Raw genomic sequence first — 24054 nt, forward strand, 5'->3', positions numbered from 1 at the left:
AGGGCAATAGCAGAAGGGGAGGTAAGTTCTAGAACAAACCTGCAAGTGCAAGAAAGATAGCCCTGGAATATAATTTTGATTGGCAAGGAATGATTAACATATCTTTGATTTCTAAGAAATTTTAAAAAACGATTCAGAGGCTGTTGGACATACAGTTCTTGTGACTTGTCTATGCATGTTTCTTTGACTGTAATGTTCATTATATTTACTTAAAAGGAAGTCTTTATAAATCTGAAGATTTAACAGTGTCTCCCCAATATGTTGCATGAATTTTTTATACTCAGTAGTTTGTTCTTTGATTTTTATTTATGATATTTTTGACCCAAATATACATATATTTACTTTTGTTTTCAGCCTTTGCACTTCAAGATCATCTAGACATTCATCACTGTTATTATATTTAGCTTTATAAACTACATGAATAAAATTTTTTAAAGATTTATTTATTTATTTATTTGACAGAGAGAGATCACAAGTAGGCAGAGAGGCAGGCAGAGAGGGGGCGGGGGAAGCAGGCTCCCTGCCAAACAGAGAGCCAGATGTGGGACTTAATCCCAGAACCCCGAGATCATGACCTGAGCCAAAGACAGAGGCTTAACCCACTGAGCAACCCAGGCACCCCGGAATAATATTTTTCATAGCTAACTCAATTTTGCATTTTTAAAACAATTACCTTATTATCATTGTTTGCATAACCCATTATTTCCTCACTGATTTGAAATTCCGTCTCTATCGTATTCATTTCATGTACATGTATTTATCAACTCTTCATGTTTCCAATGATCTGCTGTAAATTCAAATGGCTATACCACACTGTTCTAATTTATAATTTATTTTAATGTCTGATAATGTAAGTATGCCTCATTATCCTTCTTCTAAAAAATACCTTGCCTACTTTCTGCTATGTATTTTTTCAGATGAATGTTAGAATTAATGATCAAATTTCTAATAAGAACTTATGGACTTTGGGTTTAGAGTTCATTAAATGTATATATATCTTATATGTGAGAGAATTGACAACTTTACACTATGGAAAATTTCCATTCTAAAACAAAATACATATCTCCATTTATGGTTTTATATTTTCTTGCTCAGTAAACTTTTGTAGCTTTGTTTTCATTAGTTTCTGCATTTTTCTTATAAGTTTTTTCCAGATTAGTATATATTTTTGTCTATTTCCTATCTCTTGAGAGAGATCTTTTTAATCTCTTACATTTTGCTAAGTGATCTTTTCCGTCACATACAAAGTTAATTTCTCTATATTTATTTTAACATACACTTCTTGAAGAACATCTCCTTACATACAAGGTCTACTTCAAATGCTTTACAGTTGATGATATTTTAAGTTTTAGGTAAAGAGAAAAACGCACAGACTTTAGCATTAAAGATAGCAAGTTGCATCTTAGTTCGAAAGTTTCCTCACTATGTAAAATTAGAAAGTTATATATTCTCTGAACCTTGGTATCCTCATCTACAAAAGGAAACTGATTTTTCCCTTGGAGTGGTCCCTACGAGACAAAGTTAAAGAACTCTTATAAAGCACAGGGCTCCAATACAATATATTAATTCCTTCCTCCTAGTCCTTTTCCCAGAAAATATGACTTGGGAGTTTCATCTTTTAGATATATATGAAGTAGGAAAAAAAATTATATGTAAACACATCCACATATAAATAATGTGTATCTGTATTATTTACTTAGATAAATTTTCTCCTGGTCCAATTAGTTAGTGGCAAGAAGAATATCTTTGTACGTATAGGGGTATACATTTTATAACCAATGGTATTACATTTTGAGTGGGGAGAGACAGGGGGAGAGGGAAAGAATCCTCAAGGAGACTCCCGGGTGAGCATGAGGCATAATCTGGGTGAGGAGGGGATGCTGGATCCCAGATCAGGACCTGAGCCAAAATCAAGAGTCCAAGGCTTAACCAGCTGAGCCACCTGGCATCCCTCAATCATATTACATTATAGATGAAATTTCAGTGACTGTAATCTCAAAGATAATGAATCAAGTCACAGGATCTATCTATAGAACCAGAGCCTATCCCGTCAACAGGATTGATGAGACCCCCAGCCACTAATGACAGTCAGCGGCCATGGGCTTCGCCCATTAATTGCCCAAATCCTCACTGAGTGAGCACCAACTACCAGACACAGTGCTGGGCACTGAGGGTGTGAATGGTGACAGTCTCTGCCCACTGACCTGTGTGGCATTCCCAACTCAAGCAAACGATCAGCCTGGTTGACTGTTAGAAAGCAGTGGGTTCCTAATCTGGATCTTCAGATAAGGTGTCTGATGACCAGTCTCTTTCCCCTAGGCAGCTTCTCCTACGGGTCTGATTTTCCCGTCTTTACCATTTTAATAAGTGGTTTTCAGCCAGAACAGACTGAAGCCAACTATGAAGCATTCCATTTTTATTTCTAAAGTGACTGCCCAAAACTTTATTTCATTTTCTGTTGATGCCTCAGAAGCTGACCTAGGATAAATGGAAGCTACCGACTGCCAACTGGGCTGTCAGCTGCATGGTGGGGTCAAAGGTGCCGGCTGAGCTTGCAAATTCTGATGCTTTGCCAACAGTGAAGGTATTTGCCTTAGAGGGAAATGGTGCCTTGTGCATACCTCATCCCACAGCACTGCTGAATGTGCCAATTTCAGGCATTGCCCCTTTGGGGGAAAAGAAGTACAAAGGAAGATGACTCCCCCTCCCTCACCCCAAGCCCTACAAATACAGAAAACTACCCACCTCTCCACCCCCTCCCTGCTTTGGGCTTCAGGCACACCCGCATGCATTAATAACAGCGGAGCAGGGAGTTTCTGTTTCCTCTGAGTTCTGGGAAATGGCATGACAGCTGGTTGCCATGAGCAGTGCACATATTCCAACCCCATGAAGAAGAAAACTCCCCACAATTCCTTCATCCATTAAACTGAAAGGGTTTGTTGACACTCTTTTCGTTCCAATGCATTTACTTAATTTCCTCCCATTAAAGTTTTGTCAATGAAAGGTGGTTCTCACTTTGAAAAAAAAAAAAAAAATCTACCTTTGCTCCAACGTAACTTAAATGCTGAATTTGTGATTTAAACAAAATGGGGAGAGAAAGTTAAGCATCTGGGGGGAAAATCTATTGACAAAATCGTTTGACAAATGAGGTCATGCCTGAATTTGACTAAGAATCATTGTCATATCAGGGTGAAAGAAACAGCACTGAAAGAATGGTCTTTTTCTCTGAAAGATGCACCCTCTGACCTACATTGTGTCACAGAGTGAAGAGCTCAGTAACTATAAATGTCACTGATGACTCTCACCCTTGGTTTCACTCTAGGTTTTTCTAACTGCTTATGTAGCGTACAAATTCTCCGCTGAAGTGTAGCCAAGGGTGCCAAGTAAACAGAGCAGAAGACGTCAGAAGCAAGTGAAACTTGGAAATGGAAGGGCCGCCTTTAAATAGCCCACGTGCGTACATGGTGACATGACGTCAGTGGCTCTCCCGCCATTACTGATAGGCTGGGAGGAAAATTTAATCCAGAGCAAATATTTGTTTGTTCAATGATAGCAATATTAACACTAGGATAGTTGCTATACTATTATTTAAGATTTTGTTCTCTTCTCTTTTTTGGTTCACTTTCTGTCTTCCCTTCTTCCAGAAAATGGTAAAAAATCCAGGCCCTAAATCATTAGGCATTTAAACAGTTTTGAGCTCTATAATCATTAATTAGGCACAATTTTGAAACTTCTTATGGAAAAAGAAAAGAAAACACAATTAAGAATTTTTAGTTTTGGGGCGCCTGGGTGGCTCAGTGGGTTGGGCCGCTGCCTTCGGCTCAGGTCATGATCTCAGGGTCCTGGGATCGAGTCCCGCATCGGGCTCTCTGCTCAGCGGGGAGCCTGCTTCCTCCTCTCTCTCTCTGCCTGCCTCTCTGCCTACTTGTGATCTCCCTCTGTCAAATAAATAAATAAAATCTTTAAAAAAAAAAAAAGAATTTTTAGTTTTGAGAGAAGCTACCATAAACCAATTTTAATAGCATTTTTGTTAATAAAATTTTGAGGCACTGGAGGAATTAAGTTCTCCTCATATGAAAGAATGTGCATGTAACTATGGAAAAAGACTTAACATTTATTAGCTTCCTAATATGTGTCAAGCAGTAGACTAAGCATTTTACATATGTTTTCTCATTTACTCTTTTTAACAATCTGAAGAAATACACATTATTGTCCTTAATCTGCAGAACAGGAAACTGGAGACTCACAAAGATTAAATAAAGAGTTCTAGTTTAGAGAGAAACTGCTTTTAAGTGGCAGACTTGGGTTGAAATTCTGCTCCCCTGGATTAAAATCAATGTCTGCTAACCTCAGACCTCCTTCTCTTTCTATTACACCCCACAGGATTTCCCATCCCATGAAAAATTGAAAAGGTAAAAATGACAATTTTAAAATATTCCCCTCAGTAACAAAACAAAACAAAACAAAACAAAACTAAGACATCCATTTGCAAAAGTACTTATTTGCATGCAATAATGAAAACTTTTACCTTTTAATAATAAATTATCTGAATGGGAAGTTTGTCTCCATTTTCATTAAGGCAAAGTTTAAATGACATTAATAGTTGTAACAAAGTTAAGTTTATATTAGGCTCAGAGTAAAAATATAAAATGCATGCAGATTTGCAAAATTAAGTATAGAATATACTTTTCTTTGATTTATTTTCTAATTCCTTAGTGATCAAGAGAAAACAAAAGTTCTTCCCTCTAGCCTCTGTCAACCTAGTCACTTATATTTGATTTAAGATCCGCAACTTCTAAATATATTTTGTGCTGTTGGTTATGTCTATTTTTAGAAAGGAATACAAAATCATAGTAAGATCATTTTAGATATTTATTAATGTATGAATGGTGGAAATACTGGTAAAATCAGGTGAAGGTGGGCCTGGGGAGAGTGGGGAATTAGAGTATCTAAACCTCTCCTCCTTTTCTTCACTTGTGGTTGGGGGTCATGTTTCTTCTCAAGAGGGAAATGCTCCCAGCTAGGCACACAGATCACTGCCCACTCCCACCCCATGATAAGCCATAGCCTAAGCACAGCTGGAAATGGCCCCTTTAAGAACACAAACCCATCAGAAAGCCTCATCCGAGGATATCTTTGTGCCAACCAATGTTTAGCCCTCTGATAAGTCAGAAATTGAGATCCTATGTTTACTGTCATGGCAATGAGCCTGGGGTAATAGAGAAAACAAAATTTTCTGAATGAAGTTCTCCTTAATTTTATTCTCTGGAGCCGTTTCCACGAAATGTACTTCTGTGCAAAGTTTGTTCTTCATGGCTGTTCTGTCCAACATGGCCGCCACAAGACACACGTGACTGTTGACCTCTTGAAATATGGCTAGTGCTAGAGAGAAACTGAATTTTTTATTTTGTTTAATTTAAGTGAATTTAAATTCTGAAACAGAAGCAGCATAAAACATATTTTTGTTAAACACAGCTGTATTGCTTTGGTAAGTACTACATTTTACTTCAACTGTTGTAGCATGTAAGATATTATTTAAGTTCAATTTTATTTTTAACCTTTTTCATGTCATTACTAGGAAACTTTAAATTACATACATGGCTGACATATTTCTATTAGACAACACTATTTTAGAGGAAGTAGGGCAAGGAAGCTCATGTCAGACTGCATGGGAACAAAGTCTACACCTCCATCTACTACCTGCTTGGCCCTGGGCATTTACTTAGCTTCTCCATGCACTGGTTTTCTCATCTCTAAAATGGACATGATAATACAAGTACTTACTTCATAGGGTTGTAAGTATTAAATGCATATAGTTTGTAAAGCACTTAAAACAGTGCCCGGCCTAAGGTAAGCATCACATATGCACTTATAAACTAAAAATAAAAGCAAATGATTCCTCTCTGGAAGAGGTAGATCAACATTCTTCCAGTGGAGGCTAAGTGAGAGTAAATGGACTAGAATGGTTCTAACGCCTTAAATTGAACATCTGTAAAGAGGAGGAATTAGACTATCTAGAATTGTTTTTATTAGGTCCCACAAAAAGAATGCTCAACAATAGAAACAGAGGTAGACCAAAACATGCTTTCTTACAAAAGCTTAGTTACCTTAAAATATGTATTTTTTTTAATTTTTTATTTTTTATAAACATATATTTTTATCCCCAGGGGTACAGGTCTGTGAATCACCAGGTTTACACACTTCACAGCACTCACCAAAGCACATACCCTCCCCAATGTCCATAATCCCACCCCCTTCTCCCAACCCCCCTCTCCCCAGCAACCCTCAGTTTGTTTTGTGAGATTAAGAGTCACTTATGGTTTGTCTCCCTCCCAATCCCATCTTGTTTCATTTATTCTTCTCCTACCCACTTAAGCCCCCATGTTGCATCACCACTTCCTCATATCAGGGAGATCATATGATAGTTGTCTTTCTCTGCTTGATGGAACTAAAATATGTATTTAAAACACTTTGTGAAAGGCAAACGAAGACCCCAGAATATTGTTCTTATTCTTGCAATATGTTCCTCTCTCTTCCGGGACTGTTGGAATTGTCAGAGCACAGAACAATAATACTTCTTGGGTATCACTGGCTCTGGATGCCAATCAGACACAGTCATTTAAGAGATTTAAATATCAGTATATGTCTATTTTACTGTAATAACTAGTTGTGTCTCTTAGACACATAGTTAAACTATATGAAAAGTCATCACTAAAATATGCATAAAAGCTCAAGGAAATAAAGTATAAATAAAGGATTCTTTTAAAATTTTATTTAGACAGAGGAAGGGATTGAGAAATCTTATCTATAAAGTTTCATACTCTTTTAATATCCTTAATCACTAGGTGAATTCAGTAAATGGACTGAGGACACTTGGCCCCATGAAACAAGCCACACTCTTTAGGCGCAAAAACAATGAATCTTCTGCTGAGTCAAAATTAAGGCAAAAACGAGTAATTTGTGATTGCCAGTTTCTACAAAGTGAAAGGTCTATTTTGAGTGGCCTACCACAAATATATCCATGTTTTTGAGTTTCTCTTCTTGAATAAGGGTTCAAAAATGTAATTTCTAATTTGAGAGGGTAGTTGTCTCCCTAATTCATCAGGCTTCCCTTAGTGTGGCTACAGGTGAAAAAGTAGCATCAAGAGTCCCTCAAATACTATTGTTTCAAAGTCCTCCCCTCCCCAGCACAGATACTCTTAAAAGTGAAAATAACCCCCCAAGTCAAGCTTAGAAAGCCCCGAAAGAATCTGTTGAGAAAAACGAGGACGAGATCGTGCCTGTCCTGATAATTTCCCAATGTAGTATTCTTTCCACCTCTCCCCCCATCTGTGAAACACATCTGCGATTTTTTTTACTAACCATTTTCCAGCCTCTTTCATAAAATAATGGTTGTGTTCTGGTTTTTTTCATTTTGAATACCGAGAGCATGTCTCCCATCTCATCCACCGCCACATTGTTAAATCCAAAGTAGAAAAGAGAGAGTGATCGCTCTGGTGTCTCCAGTTGGCGGCAGAAAATGTGTTGTTTTCAATTACCATGTGTAAAAGCCCTGCCAAAAGGAGAGCTTTTCAGGATGCCATGCCTGGACCGCAAGCGTGCCCTGAAAGGACAACTCCAAAGTGCCCCAAGAAGGGGTCTTCCATCGTGACAGCAGCCAAGCCTGAAGACTCCCCTCAGTTTTGCCAAGGGACCTAAAGGAAAATTATTTGTCTTCTAGACCAAATGTCCCAGACGCTCATGGCCGGGATCCCTACAGAGTGCTGCCTGACAAAGGAAGTCCGTTTGCCCAGCCTTTTGCTCCAAAGGATGTCTGCTCTCTGCAATAGTAAAAGTTAACACAGTACAGAAGTCTCGCTAATACAAAGGATTTGCGATTAACACTCTACATCAATTCTGATTTTCCATATTTTTTTAGTAGAACCAGGTTTGCTAATAAAGGGCCAGCTGTTAAAGTCACTAAGCTTATTTTCATCACAACCACCACATAACAGGACCCCTGCAAATACCTGAGGCCTGCTTTTCCCTCATGGTACACTTTATATTGGTTCAGATGAAACGTACCCTCCGCCAACATTTCTGGGGCTTCGCCGTTAATGACTTAAAATACAGTTACAAGGTTCGGGTGGTAAGTTGGCAGAGCGGCCATCCGTGTGGCATCCACGCCTCTCGCTCCAAAGGCCTGGGGAGGATTTCAGAGAAGAAGGAAGGAAAAAAATGAAGGCGAGAGAGAAATAACCAGAAGTCAGGGGAGCCACCAAATACTTTGACCAATGGTCAAGTTGCCAAAAATATAGATTTTCAAATGAATGCTTTGTCAGCAGGCAGATTGGAAAGAAAAAAAAGGGAAAAATGGAGTGGTGAGTTAGAAACAAAAAATAGAAGAGAAAAAAGGTGGTGTGCTGCCCATCGAACTGTGTGCTCCTCTGTCATAATTAAGGAAAATATGAAGTTTAGATCTTGAAATATGATCAATATCTATTCTTCATAAGAATCACAGATTTTTCTGTCTTTTCCTTCCTCACCAACCCCCTCCAAAGAAAGTGAGGAATTTATGAGAGAAGGAGATTTGTAAAAAATAAAATTATACCAACATTTTGAATATTTGGAGGAGCTTTCACAAAAATCACGTACTAACACCTCTAACTTCTCAGCAGCAGCGAGCTTTGCCCCTGAGCAAACATGATTTTCATCACGCCACCGCTTTGGTGAAAATGCTGGTCTTGACAAGCTGTGTTCCTGGTAAAATGTTATTGTTGGCAAGTGCCGTTGGTGGGGAGATGGCTTTGGGAGGCTCCCTCCTGAGTAGAGATGTGCAAATTGACTACAGCACCTGTGGGAGAGTCAGGTACCTCTGACCCAGATTCGCTCGGTTTTCTAGCACCCTGTCCCTTTGTTCTGTAATGAGAGCCAAATGTTCCCTTTCTCCAGTCCCTCCGGCCCTGTAACGTGATGCCCATCAGCCTGGACAGCCCCCTCGCAGTTCCCTGCTCCTGGGCCCTGCCACTACCATTGGCTTGAAATTGAACGGAGTTTAAAAGCCCTCAGTTCTCTTGGGTGTCGCTCTCATGGTCTCTGCTCCGAGTTCTGAGATAGCTGTGCCCTGCTAACGTTTTTCCCCACAACGAATGAGACGGCTAGCAGGTCAGGTATGATAGCTAAACTTTTATTTACTTGTTTGTATTGGCGAGAGAGTCATCATCTTTGTCGAGCAAGAGAGACTCTTGCTCCAAATCAAAAATCCAGTGAATTTTCTTACACCATGTAGGACTCATAGTGGGAAATTCTGGGCCTCACTGGAATCACTGATAAATTGCTGGTGCCCATGGTTTTTGTTTGCTTGTTTGTTTGTTGTTTTTTTATGTCTTTTTTTGGCTGCTTCTCCCTGATCTCAAGAAAGACACAGGGGAGTGGAGTTCAAGGTGTCAGAGCGGCTCCTGCTGAGCTCCAAATCACATGGGACAATGTCAGCCCAGGGCCTGGTTTGGTTCTTCCTTTACCCAAGCCTGTCTCCCCATCTGAGCAAAAGGCAGTGGCCGCACAGGTCATCAACCACACATCTGCCCAGCGGACAAACGAATCTTCCCCAAGACAAAGAAACACTTAGGAAGGTTTCAGAATCGAATTTAGGGAGTCGTACTCCCTGCGGCGTACTGAAGGATCCTCACAGTGTCCCACCATAAGCGACTCAGCTTCAAACTGATGAGTCAAAATGGCCTCCAAACTCCAAGAAGACCTTTACTTCTGTCACCCTGAAACAGGACCACGAGAAATTTGGTCCCAAATTTGTCACATCATGCTCTGCTTTTCCAGGCATCCTCTCTTCCATTTCTGTGACCGCCCTGTCATTTTTCTTCTTGTTGTTGTAAATGCCATGTGCTTTTGAAAGATGACCTCTCTGCCGGGGTAAACAGTTGGACTAGAGTTAAAGAGACCAATTTGGTTTGAGTACTCCAGGCGAAGAGGAAGAGTCACATTCAAGAGCTGTTTGGAAGTGAGGTTGTAAATATAGTTACGATTTACTAGACACCAGGCATTGTGCTAAGGACTTACATTCATTATCTCATTCAAGCCACACCACGAGGCTATGTTGTAAATACTATTGCTGCCCCACTTTGTGGATGAAAACATTGAAATGCAGGGAAAGATGAACTTCCTTAGGCTGATAGACATGACTGAGTTGGGATTTGCATTAAAGTCTCTGATTCTAAAGCTCGGATTTCTAACGGAAACGCTGAACAAGTGTTAGTGACTGATCAGCTGCTGGGGGAGGAGACAGGCCTTGGAGTCAGACTGATGACACTCTATTGAATCTAGAAATACAGAAATATGAATTAAGATTCACAAAATATACAATTAGACCTAAATCTAGTGATTTAGATCAACTCTACCATTTCACAGATGAGGAAACTGAGGGTCATAGGTGACCTAAACTATGCAAGCCCATGTCATTTAATATTGGCAGATCTCTAGCTGGAAGTCGGCTCCTCCAGGCCCTACACTGTGTTGTTCCACTTTACCAACTTATTTGGCCAATACTCCTGACCATCTTTATTTTCAGTGTAGTTCATTCACTTTTTTTCAAAAGTTTTGACTAACAACAGAATGTTATATCCACAGTCAAGTCTTTATAACATGGAAATTTCTATACCTGCCTTTGGTGGTACTTCTGATCATCATACCTCGGCTTCCATGTCATTTTCAAGTGCCAGCTCTAAGTCCAGAGGAGGAGAACATTAAAGTATAGACATCAAGGTCCCTGAAACAAATAAGTGAACCAGTAAGCCTGCTTAGAACATTTTGTTCAGTCTCCAGAAAATTAGGTGAGATGGCTATTCTATGTTCCAATGTAATTTTAGGGTATTTTTCCTTTATGTATGTGTTGAATGCTTTCTGTGCCTTTCAGCTTTGTTGGGGAGGAAGTGTATTACCTCTTGGCCTGCATTTCCCCGACTCATTTGGGACAAATTAGCCAACCATAGCTTTTCCCTCACTAAAACAGCCATATTTCAGAGGAGAATAAGCACCTACTGGGGTGCATTTGTTTTGGACAAACATTAATTTACCCAGCCTCTGTTTGGGGGCCCCTTTCTGGGCAAGATGCTTTGTAGTATATTTATCAAATCCTTACTACTATGATTGTATCTTTCAGATAAGTGAACTAAAGATGAATTTTTTGTTTTGTTTTGTTCACGTTCACACAGCAAAGTAGACTATCTGGATATCTGTTCATCTGCTCTGTCCAAAGCTTCCAATCTTTCCACCACAACATGCCTCCTTCCACTTGCAATTATTCAAAGGCTCCTAATCATCAAAGCTCAGCCTGCTGAGGGAGAATGTACCCTCTCAGAGTCTGGCCTCTGTACTTCCTGCCTCTTCTCTCCCTGTTCGTCTTCAGAGAGACAAACACCCTCTCTCCTGCTTCTTCTCTCCCTTCTCTCTCTTCAGAGAGAAAAACACCCTCTCCGCAGTTTCCAACTTTCTAGCCATTGACCACACTTTCTTCTTCCTGGAAGTCTCCTCACCAAACTTATAGCTACATACAGATAATGAAAGAAATGGAAAAATATCCATGTTTAATCTAGATCAGCCTCTCTTACTTCTAGAAAACACTAGGTTTTTCTCCACTATCTTATTTTTTCTTGGTTTTAGTGTCACTAGAAGCTATGTGATGAGAATGAAAAACCTTTTCAATATAAATTTTTTTAAAAATACATAAATAAAGATAGTAGCCTTTGGGCCAGAATGAGAACTTGGGTCTATTGCTGCTTTAACATTGCTTCTCCAGGCAGGTCCATTTATGAGAGCAGAACTCAGGTATCCAGTCCAACCTGATGCACAAGGAAAACCATTGCTCGTTCACAAACCACCCACAAGTATAGTGGGAACTGAATCAACACTCTGTCAGGTCCTGCCAAAGCCAACAGGAGGGACCTGAGTTACATGCACCTGACCTGAGATGAAAGTTTAAGTCTACCCTAGACAAGACAAAAATACAAATGATACACAGTATCTTGGTGTCCTCAAGACTTTCTAGGAAACCATACAGAGTGAAGAAGAAAGTATCTTCCCCCAAGTGTTACCATGTACGTGAAGTAATAAAAAGAAATGTCTGAAAACTGAGATCTCAAGAGACAAGTTTCCTAACATATTAAAAAAAAAAAAAAAAACTTGTGGAAAACAAATAATATAAAGCCTCAAACACAACAATGGAACAATACTCAGAAAGTCACAAGTCTAGATGATGATGTACATCTCTTCCTTCTACCCTCCGTGGAGACCTTTCAGTCCTTCTAGTCATTCCTGCTTTAACCCCACTGAGAATAACATAAGTTTCTATCTTGTGTCCCCAGGGAAGCATAGCAACTTACAGCTTGTGGAGATATGAACCATGTCCTTCTCACAGTCATGACTTTGGTTTTTGATAAAATAGATACCCAACTACATTAAGAAAGGCAACATGTGAAAAATTCAAAACATTGCACAGCTTTTCAAGATTACTGATATCACTGTGAGACTAAATCTTATTTGCTGAAAAGTATTTTTTTGGAAAATTCAATTATATAGCAACTGACCTCTATGAAATCACTGCAAAAAGAGCCCTGCTGAGAATAATTTTGGAGGAAGAGGTGATTTTTTGATCATGGAATATGACCCTTACTTCATTTGTTTCTAAGTTCTGTTTTCACTCACACTTTTCTTTGTTCATGGCAGAGGCCTTCTCCTCCAAATAGCCTGGAGAATTAAGATGCTCTAACAAGTTCCAAAGTTCCATATCATCTTCTCTTCTTGAGAGGTCTGTCTTATTTTTTCTAGGTAGCACAGAAAGTAAAGTAGAATTAGAAGTAAATATTCTCTCAAACATATCAAGTATAGAAATGTCCAAAGGGCAAGTGAAGAAAGCAGGAACTGGAAGACAAAGGCAGGGGAAATTTGAGGAACTCAAATTTCATGGGGATATTAGATAAAAGAAGTAAATGTAGACAGATATCAGTGCCAAGGCACAACATAAAATAAATACTCAAAAGTTCAACACGGACCTTCAACTATCAAACAACATATGGAATTTCCTTTAAAGTCTGCTGGAATTTTCACTAAAAACCGGTCAATAAGCATAAACAGCGGTTTATTAAAGGTGACCCATCCCTAATGATTTGTGTTTATTTCCTGATTCAATAGATTATTACGCCTGCAATATGCCAAGGTCAATGAAGAACTAATAATACAGATCCTCTTCATAAAGGTTCACATTCAAATAGGGAAAATGAACATTTAAACAAATAATAGGCAGTTATAAAGGAGGTAGTATACAGAATAATCAAAGCACACCCAGAACACAGTGGGGCACAGAGGAGAGAGTGGCTAATTATCCTCAGTGTGGTCCGAAAAAGCTCCCAGAGGAGGTACCTAGTAGTCTGGTCTAGATGAATGAGGAGGAGGATCAACATTTCACAATGACAACCAAGACATCACATACCATAGTGAAACGTCACAGGGAGTCGTTTCAGGATGAAAACTGGATGAACCATTCGATTCCTTTGACCAAGCATGTGTCCAGAGCCTATGTCTGCCTTTAGCACGATGTTGAGTTTCTGTGGATATTAAGAGAAGAAAAAGAAACACAAGATGGAAAGCTGCCTGCAATGATTTGCAATCATCACCAGGAAAACAAGGCTTAAACGTGTGAACTAATAAGAAGATAACATAAAACAGTATCATTAAGTACAAAAGCTTGTGTATAGACACTAGGTACTACAAGAGGTCAACCTCTGAAATCTTGCTGTTTATAATACCACTAGACAAGGCAATGAAGGGTCTATTTTTAAGGAGTATAGTGGGTAGAAACTGGTAATTATAGCTCATTTCATTAACATTTGTGCCAGATAGGTCATCTGATTCAGCCATAGGAACTGAAATGCTTAATTGTTTAGTGAAAAATAGGCAATGAAGCAAATCTTACCAAGAGATTATTTGCCAAGCAAAGTTCAGTGTTCTTTCCTATAACCTATAATGGAATGCACTGGGAAATGTCTTTCACTTTTTTCCATGATCTAGCTGAACTTAGAGGCAGATTTTGAGATCACATGGTCAGTTTCTTGGTAAACCTGAGTGAGCCTACTAAAGCAATTTTTGAGGTTGGGAATTGGATATCAGATGGCAAATTAAGAATAGGGTTTCTTTGAACCATAACAACCCTGTTTGCAGCTCTTTCCTTGACCCCTCAGTAGGGGCCCAGCCTTTTCAGGCCATGAGTAAATGACCACAACAAAGAAGCAAGTCAGCAAAGACAAGGGCCATATAACTGCCTATCTGTAGTCCACTGATAACCGGAAGGGAAATATGGATAACAGACAGGAGAAAAAGAGACTTTGTTAGACAGCCAACAAATTGCCACAGAACTACATGAACAAACTCTGCCAGGAGATCTATAAATATAAGAATCATCTTAACATCTAACAGAACTTCTTTTTATTTTTTTTTCAGACCTTTCTTTTAAAGGACAAGCTCTAACAAACAACTATAAATGTTCTTAATTAATCTTCAAAATAGACCGACTAATTGTAACTTTCTAAAAAAAAAAAGTTTATTTTAGTATGTAAATATGTTAAATGTCGGCTCTTTAGCTAGAGAGGGGTGGAAGATAGTAGCAGAGTCTTTGGTAGTATTTGGGTACCAAACCATTACTTAGTGCCATCGATGACACCGTGCCATGCCGAACAGAGCTGTTTATAAACATTCCCTTATCCTTTTGAAATAAAAATTAGTTAGGACCAAAATGTATGCTTTACCTCTATGGAGATCTGAACACATCAGTGCAGCACATGCGTTCAGAATTCCCTCTGTAGGGTGCCTGGGTGGCTCAGTGGGTTAAAGCCTCTGCCTTCGGCTCAGGTCATGATCTCGGGGTCCTGGGATCGAGTCCCGCATCGGGCTCTCTGCTCAGCAGGGAGCCTGCTTCCTCCTCTCTCTCTCTGCCTGCCTCTCTGTCTACTTGTAATCTCTCTCTGTCAAATAAATAAATAAATCTTAAAAAAAAAAAAAAAAAAGAATTCCCTCTGTAGATTTTCACCATTTAATTCTGCTTTCAAATTGATCCAGGCTGTGGTTCTCTCTCTGCCTCTCATTCTCCCTCCTTTCTCTGACTGGAACTCAAATCTCTTGGTGTCTTCTTAAAATGTGATGCCATTCCAAGAATAATGTACTCATTTTATCTCCGTAAGGATCAGATTTCATGGTTGTAGTTAACCCATCACCCTGACATAAAACTGGTTTTGGTAGGTACCCCTCCTTCAAATCGACTTTACTCAGCTTCACGAAATCTGTAGCGAGTCTTTCCCTCTTGACTCTGTCTCTCTTGCCTACCCAGGCTGTGACAGTTTTCTCTCTTCCACTTCTACATCATGAATACCTTCCCTCAGGACTCAAACCTAAAAAAAAAAAAATAAGTAAGGAGGTTTCCACCCATTCCCACCTTACTTCCTATGATAGAGGTGAGGACAGTGTTGAGCATTCAAAGGAAAGAAAAGCCTTGGGGTAGCTCAGTCAGTTAAGCTCTGACTCTTGATTTCAGCTCAGGTCATGACCTCAGGGTCCTGAGCTGGAGCCCCAATCCAACTCCTAGCTCAGCTCCGAGCCTGCGTGTTTCCTCTCCCTCTGCTCCTCCCCGCCCCCAACTCATTCTCTCTCTTTCTCAAATATATAAAGAAAATCTTTGTTAAAAAGAAAGAATAAAAAAGCTTTTATCCATAGAAATGAAGTACTAGTGGTAAAGTTTCAATCACAAGTCAGCAAATAAGAAAAGAATTTGGCCAAATTGGAGAGCCTTTTCTGGTACTGCTGACATTCTCTCATACTGTAACTGGCTCTTCTCATGGAGGGCTACTGACCTTGCCCTTGTCGTCACTTCCAGAAAGATGATTTTTCTACCAAGTGACGACACAAAACAAAACAAAACACCACACTTCTAATGGCAGACAGATGAGAGAAAAATAGTCTCTGGAGGTTTCAGTGCTTTAGTCACCGGCCCTAAATACAACTGAGTATCTAGCTTTCTACCTGACAATTATTAGGCCATCACTAATATATACTCCTTGTACTTTATTCATAAATAGAACATAGGCTCAGAAGTCAGATTAGTCATGAGATGCATACATAATATAAAACACAATTGTTATATATTATATTTAATTATTATTATTTTAAATTTATATTATTATATTTTAAATATTATAATTAATAAAATATAATAATTTATATAACACATTTATTAAATATAAATTATATATTATAAACCATATAATATTTATTACATTATATAAAACATAAATATATTAATATCTCAAATCCATCAATGTTCATATGGACTAAGGACCCAGTTTCCAGACCCTTCTCTCCCAAACATCCAAGGACCAGATCTGAGGTCCTACTGATTCAAATTCTTCTGAGTCTCTCAAGGTGTTTTCAATGCAGCTTGTGGTTTAAAACACAAAGAAAATCAGAATAATACATGACAGACCATATAAGCTTGAGATGCCATTATGGTCGGTCTTATAGACTCTCGTGTACTTCAAAAACATGGAGATTTTCACTCCCACTCTTCCCTCCCCTCTTTTCAACTGGCATTTACCAAAATAAAAGAGGAAATGAAATTATATAAACCACTTTCATGACATATTGTTGGTCTGGCTTACATTCCCAGTAATCTATATGTGTAATCACTTTATGGCTTAAAATATTATGATTATGCCTCACATTTTTAAGATAAAATGGATATTTTAAAAAGGAGAAACCAGAGGAAAAGAAGGAAATATTCGGATTATGGAACAACCTTTAATTCAAAAGGTTTTTCAGTGTATTTGTTCTCAGGGACTACAAATCAGACACCCAATCTCACACAGAGGCTGTGGGATGTTAGGGTTGCCGAAAGGATGAAAATCCTCCCAGGCTCTGGCTTTCCGAAGTTTTGTGGGTTTGAACAAGACCCTTACTGTGATTTGGACTTGGGCTTTGTGGTTAATATATGATAACGGGGTTATTACATAGTGATCCTTGAGCTTTTAGGTCAGCTGTGGCAATCAATCAAGAGACACTTCTTTTTTGGCAGGCACACACTTCCATAAAAAATTCTCTGGCAGACTCAAGTTAGTTAGTAATGACAGAGGAACCTCTATGTCAAATAATATATTGGATAAATTTTGCATGTGCTATTGACTGACAGAAGCTCCGGCATTCTGGTAAGTAGGAATTCAAGCTTCAAAAGATCATAGAAATCTCTTTCTTCTGTCCAAACTAAAGTTAGTTAAATTCAACACATTGTGTCCATACAAGTTTAAAGAAAGACACTTTAGGGGTAAGTTCACATTTTGGTGCCCATTCTCTCTTACTTCCTTTTCTTTATTCTATTATAAATAATCTCCATAAACATCCTTTTCTTAAGATAATTTGTATTTCTGAATGATTAAGTTCCATTCAACAAAAATTTCCTTAACTTCCACAGTATATTTGGTGTGGTGTTAGGATTAGTGAGAAGATAAAGATGGACAAGATGTTCCCTAAGATCTTAGATCTCATTCATAGTCATCATCTTTAAGGATCAGCAAGTTCAAAGAGATGGACAAAGAGGGGATAAATTTTTTTCAATTTGGTTCTCAATTTACCTTGGTTTGTTTTTGTTTCCCACTAAGAAGATACTGGCATATGATGATTCTGCTTCTCCATCTTGTGAAAATAAAAGGGGGTGAGGACTTTCTGTGGAATAGTTAGACTGCAGCTGAATAACTCTTACATTTCCTATCAGCCATTTTAAGTAAAGCAATAAACATACTTTTTGGATGATTTTTGGCATTTTGGCAAGGATAGGAGAATCTATTATGACCTACAGTGGTCTGTAAGGCAGTTCTGTTCTTGGGGGAAAAAATGGAGAGAAACACTTACCTAATTTGATGAAAAATAAATGTTCATGGATTGAATAAGAAAAATTTGGGGAAAATTAAGACTAACTAACCAACCACTGATGTTGTCTTCTGAATTAACTCAAAGATTCTTAATAACAGACCTGTTAAGAAAAGAAAATTTAACTCTCAAGTATGGTACTCAATGACTTCTATGTAGAGCCTTATTCATACGTCAGGATGGAATTTAGATGCTCAACCTCCAAGCTGATTTTTCGAACATGCTAAGGGAGGAATGACAGAGATTCTATGTATGGACAACACATGGCAGCATGATCTAATAATAGAAAGCAAGTCACATATGTAAATCTCATTTTCTAGGTGCCACTGTCCACTAGAAATTCTGTGTGAGCTACACCTATAATTTTAAATTTTCTAGTAATCACATTACAAAAAGGAGAAGCAAGTCTTTAGTTTAACACTTTATTTTATTTAACACAATATTTTGAAATTGTCATTCAAAATGTAATCAACAAGGGCACCTGGGTGGCTCAGTCAATTAAGTGTCCACCTTCAGCTCAGGTCATGATCCCAGGATCGAGTCCTGCATTGGGCTCCCTGCTCAGTGGGAAGTCTGCCTCTCCCTCTCCATCTGCCTGCCCCCCAGCTCATGCTCTGTCTCACTCTCTGTCTCAAATAAATAAATAAAACCTTTTTAAAAATGTAATCAATTAAAAACTTAATGAGTTATTTTGTGTTCCTTTTTTTCTACTAAGTCTTTGAAATCCAGTGTGTATTTTTCATTTACATTATACCTCAATTTGGACTGGCCACCTGTTTACTGGGCAACATTGATCTTCAGAATTTTTAACACAACAAGAGATGCTCCCATCAAACTATACAAAACTCTTAGTGCCAATCTTTTGGTTCGAAGAATCAACTGGTAATGAAAAATTTTATAGCATTTAAATAAGCTTCAAATAGTAAAAAGAGGGGTGCCTGAGTGGCTCAGTTGTTAAGCTTCTGCCTTCGGCTCAGATCATGATCCCAGGGTCCTGGGATCAAGCCCCACTTTGGGCTCTCTGCTCAGAGGGAAACCAGCTTCTCCCTCTTTGACTCCCTCTGCTTGTGTTCCCTCTCTCACTATATTTCTCTGTCAAATAAATAAATAAAATCCTTTAAAAAAAAAGAAAAAGATAGTAAAAACAATGCTTTTTGAGACAGATAAAATAATCCAATCTAAAGCTTGAAATATATTATGATCTGAGCACAAACTTCAATTAAACTTGACAAGTAATTAATGTTCAACCATTATTTCTTTACCAGTTACCTAAAAATCTGATCTGATTTTGTCATCAAAGTATTTTCAATTCCAGATAATATTTGCCATTGCACAAAACCCAAAAGTTCCACCAACCAGTTCTCTGGGTGAAGTGCAGTCATTCCTATCAATCCAAATGAACATGCCCATAAAGAAAATAAGGACCTTTAAACTACCATTTATATTATGGTTCTAAAGTCAAACTGCTCATCAGCAGTAACAACAGTTCCTGGCGTAGTTTGGCAGGAAGAGAACATGCAGTGCAATTCACCACGGACTTCCAAAGATCAAAACCAACCAGATCTATAATCGTGTGTTCCAACATTCTCATTTCGAAAAGATAGAGTTTATTTGTTTCTGAAACAGCTAATTTGGAATTCACATAAATATGTCCTTAACTTCCCTTCTAACACAAGTATAAATTCCTCAAAGACCGCAAGAGCCAAGTTTATACTTAACTATAGTGGAAAGGTTTGTCAAAATGATATTTTTCTATTACTGAACTTTTATTTTTGTTTGTTTAAGAACTTTTATATTTTTAAGAAAAATCTGAAACGATTATACGGGCAACCCCGTAGTAACTGCACATCCACCCTTTATGTAAACTGTTGATAAAAACTTGTTTATGAAAAATAGAAACTCTTCCAAAAGAACTTTGAATTTTCCATCCTGACTTTCATGTTATAAGGCACTATCTTAGCTTGTACTACCTGACTTTAATGACAAATGCTAAACGATCATTGCAGCGGAGGTGGTGAACGGTGATAGACATCAGTGCAGAAAGCCCAGGACTTGACCTCCCAGGACTTGACTGGCTGCAGGACTAAAAACTGCATTTCAAGTCTCTGGGTCTCAATTTCCTCATGTATAAAATTTGAAAACAAGAATAAATCAGCTTCAAGACTTCTTAGGTTCTGTAAATTACTGGGGAAATCATGGTAAAAGTTGTAAAAGATTAGTCACTCATGGGGCGCCTGGGTGGCTCAGTGGGTTAAGCTGCTGCCTTCGGCTCAGGTCATGATCTCAGGGTCCTGGGATCGAGTCCCACATCGGGCTCTCTGCTCAGCAGGGAGCCTGCTTCCCTCTCTCTCTCTCTCTCTCTCTCTCTGCCTGCCTCTCCATCTACTTGTGATTTCTGTCAAATAAATAAATAAAATCTTTAAAAAAAAAAAAAAAAAAAAAAAAGATTAGTCACTCACTAAGCTGTGCAAAGAACTTTTGCATTTTCGAAAGATCTAACCATGGAAAAGTAACCCATGTCAAGTTTTCATTTAATCAGCTTTGTCTATACAAAGGCTAGCAATTATTGGATTCTGCCACTTCCATTAAGCATCCAAGTTAATTCAATGTTGGCTCTATCTTGGCTCTCCCAAAGCTAACATACAAAAAAGGAAAACCCCACGATTTGACTATTAAATTGTATCAATTGCTGTTCATTGTCTAACATGTCCGCTTTGTAATCTAACATAGACATGATAGAGAACCCATGGGTGCTAATAGTAAACATACATTTCTCTTCCACCATTTTGGTAAACAAGAGTAAACCTTTGAGTTATATGATCTGAAAAAATTACTATATCTCCAAAAGTTGAGTACTATTCTCCTTACCAACTCATAAAATTAAGTGTATCATATTCTGAGGACTGCCATTTACTTGTATGCTAAGTTTGAGAACAGAGTCATGAATTAAGTTTAATAACTGCATATATCTTTGAAAAAATTTCTATTCTCCCATGGGATAAAATTTTGATGTGGGTAGTCATTCTGCTAATATTCTAAAACAACTATCCTCCAGAAACTTAGATAGACAGACTGGCACATGGAGATAGGCAGAGTATATCTACATACATATACTTACAACATTTTCAACTTCCTTATGATTTTGCCCTTAACCTTAGAGACATAAAAAGACTTAATAAGAATCTGGCTTAATAACCAGCTTAAAAGGAAGCAGAGATACTAATGGAAGTCCCTTGTTTCATCTTCTAATGGAAAGCACTACTTTTAACTGTGATTTGTTAGCAAACAATGCTTTATGTACAATTCAATCCTTCACTTATGTATGAAATGCCTAGCTTGTTTGAATAACATATGGATTCATTGATCCCCGTTTCCTGTTTCTTTTCATTTGATGATTTTACATAGTAATTAATATTTTAATTATATGATAAGGACACTGGCTCTAAAAACAAATTTGTAATTTTTATCCTGGTATGCCTGGATATGTAGCCATATATTTATATGCTGGTCAGTCGTTCATCAGCTTTCCATTTTTTTCTTTTTAATACAAATTTTAAATCCAAGCAAATGTGTTCTACTTGACAATGAAGTCATTTCACAATATGTATTGTGATTTTTGTATGTATTTATTCAAAACATTCTTTCCCATATTTATAATAAAAATGCAGTAGGAATATAATTTTAAACAGAATGAAAGATTATGCAAACCAAAAATAATGAAAAGTCAAAATATGCACACTGTGCAAAAACATGGTCACATAGATTTTGCCTTGTATAAACTTCATCCTGCCTATGTGGGTTTTAACATATTTCCATGGCTTTAAATAGGAAAACATCTTAAAGCTCAGCCCATGGGAAACCCAAGCTTGATTAGTTTTTCCTTTTACTACAGCCTGCAGAGTGTAAAACACAGCACATCAGAATTGAATTTGTCATCTCCAGACCTCACAGGAATTTTAGGAACTAAATAGTTAGGAAGCCATCCTGGTACTTCTCTTTGCTTTAATCAAAGTCGAAGTTTCAATTTAAACATTCAGGAAATCTCCCTTATTTAAAGCAATCAACTCGTTGCTGACAGGGTCTGGCCTTACTGTGTTTAATTTTTTGGCATCAAGCAAAACTTGATTGGTCACAGCCAGCACACAAGGAGTCCTCCCCTTCCCTCAAAGAAGAAAGAAGGATTCCAGATCTTTGCTGCTTCCAACATTAGTCTAGAGATATTGATGCATTTTCAAATCAGCAATGCATTGACGTAAACCTCCCCTGGAAAATGGAGCTAAGGTTTAAGACCTCCGTGGGCTTTCAGAGTCAGACAGCTAACCCACTGAGGGCTGCTCAGCTATAAAAGAATTTTCTGAGACCGTATGAGTCAAGCATCTTTATTCCTCCGATTTCTCCCTCTTTTGTCACACTTTGCAGAATATGTGGCAAGTCACCAACTTGCATTTAATTTTGAAGATTTCAATTTCCTGTAGCTCAAGTAGACAACAGATCGAGTGAGACATGAGGCAGGAGCAGGCTTGCGGCATGCTTAAAAGCTAGACACCAGAATCTCCCAGAAAAAATGGGTTCCAGGAACGGTCTCATGTGATGTGGGCATAGAGGCAGGGGTGGCTGCAGATGGAGGGCCAGAAGTAGAAATTGAGCTGGTGAGAGATACAGACATATCCTACTACATTTAAGAAATGTGGAGGGCAAGAAAGCTAATAGAACTAAACCAAATGCACTAAGATTGAAAAACATCATTAAAGCTCTGAGAAACGAATCATTCAGTCAAGAGTTTGGAATGATGGCATCTGTTCTTGGAGCTCTCAGGAGCTCATCTTCTTACTGTAAATACTCAAAGACGGGGAGAATGAGTTGTTAGCTCTTTGGTTTGGTCACCCTATGGAGATACTGCCAGAGCATTGCTGGAAGTATTCCACACAAAATTCACCTCAGACCTTTGCAGCTCTCTGTGATAGTTCTCCAAGAATACCTTTCCCAAAGAGAGGGTAAGAAATGTGGTAAATTATGTAGTGAATTTACTAGTTCTTGAGTGAGGATTATCTAGAAAGTGCTACATTTAAACGCTTTCAACTTTTACGAAGAGAATTTTGAAATAAAAATCAAGTGGTAATTGTTTGTGCTGTCAAAATGTTTAAATTGCATAAGATTTTAAGATGCTCTAAAGTTGGATCTCATACGGGATTCTATTTTTTGGTAGACTATTATTTGGCTCATGTATTAGTCTAATTAGGCTGCCATAACAAAATATCACAGACCGGGTGGCTTAAACAACAGAAATGTACTTTCTCACAGTTCTGGAAGCTGGAAGTCTCAGATTAAGGTCCACAAGGGTCAGTTTCCAGGAAGAGCTCTCTTCCTGGCTTGTACACAGCTGTGTGCTCACATGGCCTTTGCCCTGTGCTCAGATGGAAAGAGAGAGAAAGGGGGTGGGGGAGAAAAGCATGAAGTCTCCAGTGTCTTTTCTTATAAGGACACTTGTCCTATCATATAGGACCACACCCCAATGTCCTAATGTAACACTAACTACCACCTAATACCTTATCTGAAAATATAGTTACATTGGGATTAGAAACTTTCACATTTGAATTTTGGGGAGTCACAATTCAGTCCATAGCAGTCTATTAACAAGATCTCAGATATTTATGTTGTTTACCTACCAACAGAGGAAAAATTCTCTTCTCCACTATGAACTGACAAATTCATGTATACCTTCTCCTCCAAAAATACACATGTGCATCATCAGAAATAAACTACGGTCTTGGAAATTAATCTGTGCATTTGTTTGTTGCAGTGTGGAAATCTGATACATTTCTGTAGAATATTTAATATTTCCTTGATGCTATGGATGAAAAAAGTCCAATTTAACAAATCCTTCTACCCATGTTTTACTCAAAAATCAGATGCTATAGAACAAAAAAATTGGGAGCTTCAGCTTCACTAAAAACCAGATTATTATCTACATCATGGCCTAGAATAACTGGTACTAAACAATTTCATAGTTTTTATAGAAATGCTTTTTCTCTTAACTAACCATACAGAAATTGCCCCCACAATATATGAGAAAATGTGTTAAACATTTTTGGGTACAGGAAA

Source organism: Mustela lutreola, chromosome 6 (genome assembly GCF_030435805.1).
Source record: "Mustela lutreola isolate mMusLut2 chromosome 6, mMusLut2.pri, whole genome shotgun sequence".
In the NCBI taxonomy this organism is placed as follows: domain Eukaryota; kingdom Metazoa; phylum Chordata; class Mammalia; order Carnivora; family Mustelidae; genus Mustela; species Mustela lutreola.